We start from the raw sequence: 10,335 nt of genomic DNA, 5'->3' as shown, positions 1-10,335 counted from the left end.
TCTGGAAGTGAAGCTCTAATGTCCACTATGTCACTCAATCGTTCTTTGTTGGAGGTTCTGGTATTCAAACCATGCCATAGCTGCCAAGTGTCCCTCATTAACTCCAGTCTCGTCCAGAATCTCCACTTCACCAGATAGAAGACTTTCCGCAGATCATACCTGCACCTCTTGTAGCATTCTTGATCTCCAGATTTGTTTGCCTCTGATCTGGCTCTCAGTAGGTTCTGGATTTCATTGTTCATCTAGGGCTTCTAATTGGAGAAAACACTGAGGATTTTGCAAGGCCACACTCATCCACAACTGTTTTAATGAAGTCTGTAAAGACCCTGGTGTAGTCGTTCAGGATCTCGGATGAGTTCTTGAACACGGCCCAGTCCACTGGCCCAAGGCAATCTGCAACCGTTCCTCAAACTCCCAAGACCACCTCTTAGTTGTTTTGATCTCTGGAGCCTTGCTCTTTAGGCCATCTGTATGCTGGTATCAGCAGTACAGCCAAATGATCTGACTTGCCAAAATGCGGTCTCGGGAAGGAACGACTGCATTCCGTATTGTAGTGTAACAGTGAACTAATGTGTTAGGACCTCTAGTGCAACAGGTTACTTGCTGGTGATAACTGTGCAGAGTTTTCTTCAAACAGGCCTGGTGAAAGTTGCTGACCAGAGTTTGAAATGCGTCGGGATGGACTGTTTCCTGTTTACAGACCGCATTGAGCAGTTTCATAAGTGCCTGCTTATACAGTAGTCAGCCGCTGGTGGGATGAAAACTGCGGTCAGGATCCAGAATCAGGATTCCCGAGGCAAGTAGAATGGTCTGCATTTAATCATTAGTTGTTTTAAGTCAGGAGAGCAAGAAGGTGACATAAACCAACGTCCATGCACCGTCTAGAATTGACTATAAAGCATTCCCACCATCTATTTCCTTACCAGATCTCGAGGTTCGATCCATTCTGAAAATGGTAAAACCTTCTGGACGGTTGCTGTGTCCGGCGTGTTTGCCATCAACCAAGTCTCAATACAACAAAGAACTGAGATCTGTCAACAGTGTCAACAGTGGTTGACAAAGGAAGTCAGAGATTGTATAGCATTAAAGAAAAAGAAGTATGACAGGGCTAAGATGAGTGGGAATACAGATGATTGGGAAAGTTTTAAGGAACAGCAGATCTTAACTAAAAAAGCAATATGGAGAGAAAAAATCAGGTATGAGCTCAGTCTAGCCAGGAATATAAAAGGGGATAGCAAAAGCTTTTTTAGCTATGTGAAGAGAAAGAAGATAGTTAAGAACAATGTTGGCCCCTTGAAGAATGAATTGGGAGAAATTGTTATGGGAAACAGGGAAATGGCAACAGAATTGCCATACTTTAGATCTGTCTTCACCAGGGAGGACACAAGCAATCTCCCAGATGTATGGATGGGCCAGGGTCATAAGATATCAGAGGAATTGAGACAGATTGTCATTAGGAAAGAAACTGTGATGAGTAGGCTGGTAGGACTGAAGGCTAATAAATCCCCGGGTCCAGATGGTCTGCATCCGAGGGTTCTAAAAGAGGTGGCTCAGGAAATTGCGGATGCATTGGTAATCATTTTCCAATGTTCCTTAGATTCAGGATCAGTTCCTGAAGATTGGAGAGTGGCTAATGTTGTCCCACTTTTCAAGAAGGGAGGGAAGGAGAAAACGGAGAACTATCGCCCTGTTAGCCTAACGTCAGTCGTGGGGAAGATGCTTGAGTCCATTATTAAGGACGAAATAGTGGCACATCTAGATGGCAGAAGTAGGATTAGGCCGAGCCAGCATGGATTTACCAAGGGCAAATCATGCTTGACTAATCTGTTGGAGTTTTTTGAGGGTGTAACAAGGATGTTAGATGAGGGTAAGCCAGTAGATGTTGTGTACCTAGATTTTCAGAAGGCATTCGATAAGGTGCCACATAGGAGATTGGTGAGTAAAATCAGAGCTCATGGCATTGGGGGCAGGGTTTCAACATGGATAGAAAACTGGTTGGCAGATAGAAAGCAAAGGGTAGCAGTGAATGGGTGTTTCTCAGACTGGCTGGAGGTGACTAGTGGGGTACCACAGGGCTCTGTATTGGGACCACAGCTCTTTACGATTTATGTCAATGATTTAGATGAGGGCATTGAAAACTATATCAGCAAGTTTGCTGACGATACTAAACTGGGTGGCAGTGTAACATGCGAAGAGGACGTTAGGAGAATACAGGGAGACTTGGATAGGCTGAGTGAGTGGGCAGATACTTGGCAGATGTCATTCAATGTGAAGTTATCCACTTTGGAAGCTGGAACAAGAGGGCAGAGTATTGTCTGAACGGTGTCGAGTTAGGTAAGGGAGAAATGCAAAGAGACCTAGGAGTCCTAGTTCACCAGTCAATGAAGGTGAATGAGCAAGTGCAACAGGCAGTGAAGAGGGCAAATGGAATGTTGGCCTCTGTTACAAGGGGAATTGAATACAAGAGCAAGGATGTTCTTTTGCATTTGTACAGGGCCCTGGTGAGACCACACCTGGAAAATTGTGTACAGTTTTGGTCTCCAGGTTTAAGGAAGGACATTCTGGCAATTGAGGAAGTGCAGCGTAGATACACTAGGTTGATTCCTGGGATGGCAGGGCTGTCTTACGCAGAGAGATTGGAGAGATTGGGCTTGTACACGCTGGAATTGAGGAGATTGAGAGGGGATCTGATTAAAGGATTTGATAGGATTGAGGCAGGAAATATGTTCCAGATGTTGGGAGAGTCCAGTACCAGGGCATGGATTGAGAATAAGAGGTCAGTTATTTAAAACAGAGTTGAGGAAGAGCTTCTTCTCCCAGAGAGTTGTGGAGGTGTGGAATGCACTGCCTCGGAAGACGGTGGAGGCCAATTCTCTGGATGCTTTCAAGAAGGAGCTGGATAGATATCTGATGGATAGGGGAATCAAGGGATATGGGGACAAGGCAGGGACTGGGTATTGATAGTGAATGATCAGCCATGATCTCAGAATGGCAGTGCAGACTCGAGGGGCCAAATGGTCTACTTCTGCACCTATTGTCTATTGTCTATTGTCTATCTGAGTCTGATACAGCAGTCTTGCCATAAGATCATCAGTCTTATTTTCAAGTGACTCTACATTCGCCAACTAGATGCTCGGAAGAGGAGGCCTCATCTCCCTGTGCTTCAGCCTGGTTTGAATCCCGACTTTCTTGCCGCCTTCTCGGCGGTGGAAAGGACGTTGGCCCTTAAATGCGCCGCAGTTAACTGCTCCACATTTAACAGTCGAACGTGAGATCGGAAGATCATTTATATAGTTCCGTAGCCCGTCATAGTCCAGGAATTCTCATTAGAAGAGACAATGGGAAATAAAAGCAGGTGGAGGATATCATGGCTTCTCCATCATTCTACCATGGCTGATTCTTTTCTCATCATCATTCTTCTGCTACTCCCTGCAACGCTTAACCAATCAACAACCTGTAAATTTATGTATTAATACACCCAATAACTTGGCCATCTGTGATATCAGATTCCTCCTCATCTCAGATCTAAATGGAGATCCCTTTACATTCTCAGATCCTAAACTCCCCTGCTGAAGAAATAATCCTCTTGGTGTCCACCCTATCCAGCCTTTCAATATCTTGTATGTTTTAATGAGACCCCACCCCTCTCTGGCCTCCACACTGCCATTGAGTACAAGCTCAAATACATCAAACACTCCTCATATGTTATGCCTTTCAGAGCTCTGAGACCCAGGTGAATTTTTCTAATGTTGAGACTGATGGATTTTTCAATTCCAGCTGCATCAAAGGTTTGGAGGAAGACAGGCAAGCATTGGGTGATTCATAAAAAAATTGAGGTTTGTCTCAGAAAGAGTTAAGAGGGCAGGTGCCACGTGGAGTAGAACACTCAAAGTGCAACAAGCTTGAACGGGGTGGAGTTTGTAAAATGTATCTCAGAACTCTTAATTAGACACTGAACTAGAGGATATAGAAGTGTTTCATTCAACAAAAATGAGCAGTATGATGCATCATATTGAAACACTCTTGGAACAAGAGGACTGCTTGATCCAATATTACATGATGTTTTATGTGCTAAAGATCAAAGGTAACATTTTGACAATTCTCCAGAAAAGATCTTTCTTGTCCCTCCAGGACAAAAATGGACAAAAAACACACCAAGCGTTTTTCACTTTGATGCCTGTTGCTCGTCTTTGTTGAATAAAACACTTCTATATCCATTAGTTCAGTGTCTCTCTGGTGATGTTATTCACAATACCTCACCTCTATTTGGAGGCTATGCCCTCTAGTCCTAGACTCCCCCACAGTGAAAAATGAACTCTAATTAGGGCTTCTTGTTCCAGGAAAGGCCAAACTTTAAGGAGGATCTAATCAAGTTGGGCAGCAAAAATGCCCTGTAGTTTGGAACTCTTTCTCCAATTACCTGACACTTCCCTGTTGTGGTTCTGCGCCTTCAATATTATCCCTAAAGGCTACCTAGAAGCTCTAAGCAGAGATTGTTTCAGATATTTCACCAACAAATGCATTGAAACACTCACACTACAATTATAACCAGTTCAATTCTCTGCCACGTTTGTGATACTTTGTGACATCCTAGTGACTGACCTAAACAGATCCAAGTGTGAGTGCTATCTTTAAAAATACTCACTCACTCAGACTGCTAAAGTTGCTGCCACACGATGGGTTATGGACATATCCAAACTGAGACCCCAAATGCTGTAGTTTGAACAGTTCCTGGAGAGGCACTGAAGCTAGTGGTTAGTGGGTATAGAAGAGTTTTATTCAGCAAAAGCATGCAACAGGCTTCATATTCAGACACTTTTGTAAGAAGGGGCCTACTTGATCCACTATTACATGACATTTTTGCAGTATATGCTAATAAACAAAGGGAACAGCAGGATGATTCTATAGTTACAATGTACCTACAATGCTTCCTTTGAATTACATATAGTTTCAAACACCTCATTCTTCACACCCACTCTCAAGTCACACAAGATCAATATTAATCCCCCACTAACTCTTGGCCACATTCATCCATATGCAGGCATCTGAGGTCTAATTGTTCTGAGTGTTACAACCATGGATTAGGCAGAACAGCCTGTACAGCAATTGTGCTCATAAATATACATGTGTCAGCTAATTATTATTTCATTGTAATAGTTTTTAACTCCATTTATTCTGTCGTTGTATTTGTCGAGACTTGGACACAGCAACGGTTCGCTGCCTGCTTGCATTCCGCCTTGCCTGAGAAATTGGACGGTCGAGTCAACAGACTCTGAAGACTAGTGGTGTTTGTTCCATTCTTAGTTGTTCTTTTCAGCTGCGGTGTAGGCTTTGTTTTCCATTTGAGAGTTATAGTTAACGGCCCTGTTTGGCCTAGCATTTATTGTTTTATTTTCCCTTTAACACTGTTCACATTAAAGCCTGATCTATTGACCTACTTCAATGTCTCTCACTCCACACTTGGGCCATATCTGAACCTTGTGACACTGAGCTGTCTTTTAATTTCAAACTGCAATCTACATTCAAATCTGGAATTTGGTCGCTGGTGAAATTAATATTTGCTATATACCCTAACTCCAGAATATACCAAACAGAGGAACATCCATTGAGAACAGAGATTATGAGGAATTTATTTAGGAAGAGCATGCTGAACTTGTGGAATTCATTGCCACGGGTGGCTGAGGAGGCTAACTCACTAGGTGAAGTAGAGATTGATAGGTTCTTTATTAGTCAGGGTGTGACAGGTTATGGGGAGAAGGCAGGAGAATGGCTTTGAAAAGGAAATGAATCAGCAATGATGAAATGGCAGAGAAGACTTGATGGGCTGAATGGCCTAATTATATTCCTATGCCATATGCTCTGTTAGGTTAAGAACTCTAAACATAGAACATGGAAAAGCACAACACTGTACGTGTCCCTCAGTGTTATGCCAAACTATATAAAGCAACTCCACAACCAATCTAATCCTTGCTCCCACATAGCCCATAACTCTCCATTTTTCTTACATTGATTTGCCTAGGAGCTTCTTAAATATTCATATAGCATCAGGCTCTACCACTGTTCCCAGCAGTGTGTACCACACTCTGTGCAAAATACCTCTCTCTGACTTCTCCCCTAAACCTTTCTCCACTCACCTTAAATGGGTGTCCTCTCTATCGGCCATTGCCACCCTGGGAAAAAGGCGCTGGCAGTCCACTCTACCTATTCCTCTCATAATATTATCCATCTATATTAAGTTGCCTCTCATTCTCCTTCACTCCAGTGAAAAGCCCTGAATCACGCAACCCATCCTCATGACATGTTGTCTAATCTAGGCAGCATTTCCTCTGCACCTTCCCTGAAGATTCCACATCCTTCCTATATTGAAGCAACAAGAACCAAATGCAATGATTTTACAGTGTGTAAGATGTTGGTGAAGTTGAATTTGGAGTACCTTGTGCTGTTGTCAACATCTATCTACATGAAAGGCATCAATAAGATTGAAAGAATACAGAGAAAATTTACAAGGAAGAATATGGCACCAGCGATCAATGCAACCAAAGATAACACCTTCCAGAAGGTTCATGAAACTGCTTCTTCACTTCTTTAATGTCTTCTTTTTCTTTCAAAGGTCGTTCTCCTATTGCTGGAGCCTGTCATCTATATGTTGGTGGCATGTTTTTGGGCCAATCGAGTGACCTGGCACTTTGGAGTCATTGAGAGATTTCGGTGAGGTGTGTGGCCTTGAGGGCAAGAAGCCTGGAGATGGGGTACGAGGCTATGATTGACTCCATTTCTCACTGATTAAAGCATTGAGAAAGATTGAAAACATTGAGGGCAAGAGCAGGAGGTGAGGGAGTGGGACTTTGGGACCTCAGTTATAGGGAAAGGGTGTGTTTTTTATTTTATTATCAGATTCCTTGTTGTGTTTTTTTCTGTGCTACATCAGATCCAGAGTTACAATTATTCTGTTGTCTTACACTTGGGGGAGAGGAGAATGAGGGCAAATCATGATATCCCTGTGTACTGGAAATAATATTAAACAACACTAAATCTTGGGAGGTACAAAATTATGAGAGCCACAGATAGGGTGAATGCTTGCAGGCATTTTCCCCCTCGGTAGGATGAGACTAGAACTAGAGGTCACAGGTTTAGGGTGAAAGCTGAAATATTTAAGTGAAATTTGTTGGGGATCTCCTTGACTCAGAGTGTGGTGTGAGTGTGGAATGAGCAGCCCACATATCCAGGTTCATTTTAGAGAGGTTTGGTTCGGAAGAGAGAGAGATATGGAGTGATATGGTCTGGGTGCAGGTAGATGAGACAATGCAGAAGACCAGGCCAGCATGGACTAAATGGAATGAAGTGATTTGTGATTATATGACTCCAATTGTGGTCCAAAATTGTGGGCTATCGATCTGCAAATTTACCTTGTGGTGTTTGAACTTAGTCCACCTACTAATGAAGTTTAACAGACCATAGGTCTTCTTAACCACCCGATCAAACTTATGCAGGAAATTTCAGGGATGCATGGACTTAGATCCCAAGATCCCTGTTCCTTCATGCTGCTAAGAATAAACTGGAGCAGGGCCAATTTTGGAGGTGTTACACAGGATGTTTCAGAGTTTGAGTGAGGTTGTTTGCTGGTAAAGAAATGACTGGCAAGAGGGAAGCTTTTTAAAGTGTAATATCAAGGTCCAGGGGTAGTGTGGCAAGGCTGGAAAACCGAGGGACCCCTAGATGACAAGAAGTGTTCAGGGTCTGGTTATACCTTAGGTTTACACAGTTGGAAAAAAGTGAATCCCTCAGCGATAAGTGTGGGAGTACACTTTAGAGAGAAAAGGTTAAGGAAAATTCCAGGAGATTCAACAGGTCTATTAAGAGCAAAAGGGTGGCTAGGGAGAGAATAGGTCTCCTTGAGGATCCTCATGGCTGTGTATGTGTGAACTGCAAGAAATGGACGAGATTTGTTAATGAATATTTATCATCAGTTTTTACTGTGGAGAAAATGGTGAGTGTGAAATAAATGAGAATATGAATGTTGACATCTTGGACCACAGTTGAATTATTGAGGAGTATGTATTGGAGTCCTTGGGGTGCTTTAAAATGGATAAACCCCAGAGCCTGACCAAGTGTATCCTTGGACCTTGTGGAAAGATTCAAATGAAATTGTGGAGGATCTTGTGGAGATGTTTGCTTCAGCTGTAGCCACAAGAAGATTGGAGGCTGGCTAACATGGCAAAGACATGGCAAGAGTTATAGACAGGTGAGCAGGATATCAGTAGTCAGTAAGGTACTTGAGGGGATTCTGAGGGACAAGTTGCATTTGGATAGTCAACGCCTAATTACGGATAGTCAATGAAACCTTGTGCATGGGAAGTAGTGTCTGACAAATGTCTTAGCATTTTTCAAGTTAACCAAGAGGATAGATGAGGATAGGGCAATGAATATTATCTACATGCTCTTTAGCACAGCCTCTGACAAGGTCCCGCAAGGCAGGCTAGTCTGGAAGATTCGATTTCCATTTTTCACCAGCTGGCTATTAGTCATTACTTAGGTTAATTAAGATAGAATTTGAGAGGTTGTGTTCCAGTCATACGAGATATTAATGAGACATTATTTGGAGTATTGTGTTCAGTTTCAGTCATTCTGTTACAGAAAAAAAACATAATTAAACTAGAAAGAATGCAAAGAGGTAGATAAGAATGCTGCCAAGGCTCAAGAGCCAAAGACAGAGTAAGAGGTTGTGTAGGCGAGAATGTTATTCCTCGGAACATAGAAAATTGAGAGGTGACTTTCTAGAGGTTTATAAAATCATGAGCGGCATGGATAAGGTGAATGGTCATGGTCATTTTCCCAGGGAAGAGGAACTAAAAACTGGAGGGCACATTTAAACATGGAAAACCTACAGCACAATACAGGCCCTTCAGCCCACAAGGCCAAACATGCACTTACTTTAGAAATTAGTAGGGTTACCCATAGCCCTGTATTTTTCTAAGCTCCGTGTACCTATCCAACAGTATCTTAAAAGACCCTATTGTATCCATTAACAACACTGTTGCTGGCAGCCCATTCCTTGCACTCACCACTCTCTCTGTAAAAAACTTACTCATGACATTTCCTCTGTACCTACTTCCATGCACCTTAAAACTGTGCCCTCTTGTGTTAGCTGTTTCAGCCCTGGGATAAAGGCTCTGACTATCCACACGATCAATGCCTCTCATCATCTTACACACATCTTTAAGTTGAGGGGTAAAAGATATAAATGGGACCTGAGGGGCAACTTCTTCACATAGAGAATGGAGCATTTATGGAAAATGCTACCTGCTAAAATGATTAGGGCAGGTATAACTATAACATTTGGAAAGTATTTGGTTAAGTAAATGGTTAGGAAAGTTTTAGAAAGATAAAGGCCAAATGCCATCTTTGAAGTACTGTTTACAGTTTTGACACCTTGTTTCAGAATGACATGGTTAAATTGGAATGAATGCTAGTTGCTGCTAACTATGAGGAGAGCTTAGCCAAGATAGGTCTTTATTCCTTGGAATGTCGGAGAACGAGGAGTGACTTTGTAGAAAGGTTTTCATTTATGTGAGGTGATTTGGATGATAACAATCTTTCCCCTAGGGTTGTGGTGTCTAAAACTAATGGAGTCTAACACTGAGGTGAGAGGGAAAAGATTTGAAAGGACCCAAGGAGCATCTTATTCACAGTGGAAGGTGGAAGGTCTGTATATGAAATGAGTTGCCAGAGGAAGTGGTTTGAAGTTACAACAGCATCGTTTAAGCAGCACTAACCCGGAGGGAAATGGGCTGAATGCAAGAAATTGGGGCCAGCCGGTTCGAGAATGTGATTGGCATGGACTAGATGGGCTGAAGGGCCTGAATCCATGCTGTATTGCAATGTCTCCATTGCCAAACTCTTCTTGTGTCTCCTCCTATCTCTCATAAATCCTTTATTGGCCAATGTATAATTTTCAGAAACTCTGGCTAATTTTTGTTTCATTTAAACTTTAAATATAATTCCTTCTTCCTGTTGACTAAATGTTCCAGCAGCTTTGTTCCTTTAGCTACCATCCTTTCCCTCTCTCTCAGTGGGACAGACCTATCTAGAAGCCAATGCAAGTGTTCCCTAAATAACCTCTACATTTCTACTGCACATATTTCTGAGAATTCCTGCTCCCAAGTTTCTGCCTATTGCCACTTGACCTGCCATTGCCCAGTTAAATACATGGGTCTTAACCTGAGACAGAGACTGTTTATGCATCTCCATAGATGCTGTCTGACCTGCTGAGTTCCTTCAGCACTATATGTCTGCAGCTGGAGATTTCCAGCATCTGTAGAATCTCATGTATTTGCA

The sequence above is a fragment of the Hypanus sabinus genome, chromosome 29 (genome assembly GCF_030144855.1).
Source record: "Hypanus sabinus isolate sHypSab1 chromosome 29, sHypSab1.hap1, whole genome shotgun sequence".
Taxonomy (NCBI): domain Eukaryota; kingdom Metazoa; phylum Chordata; class Chondrichthyes; order Myliobatiformes; family Dasyatidae; genus Hypanus; species Hypanus sabinus.
This window is presented reverse-complemented; position numbering follows the sequence as displayed.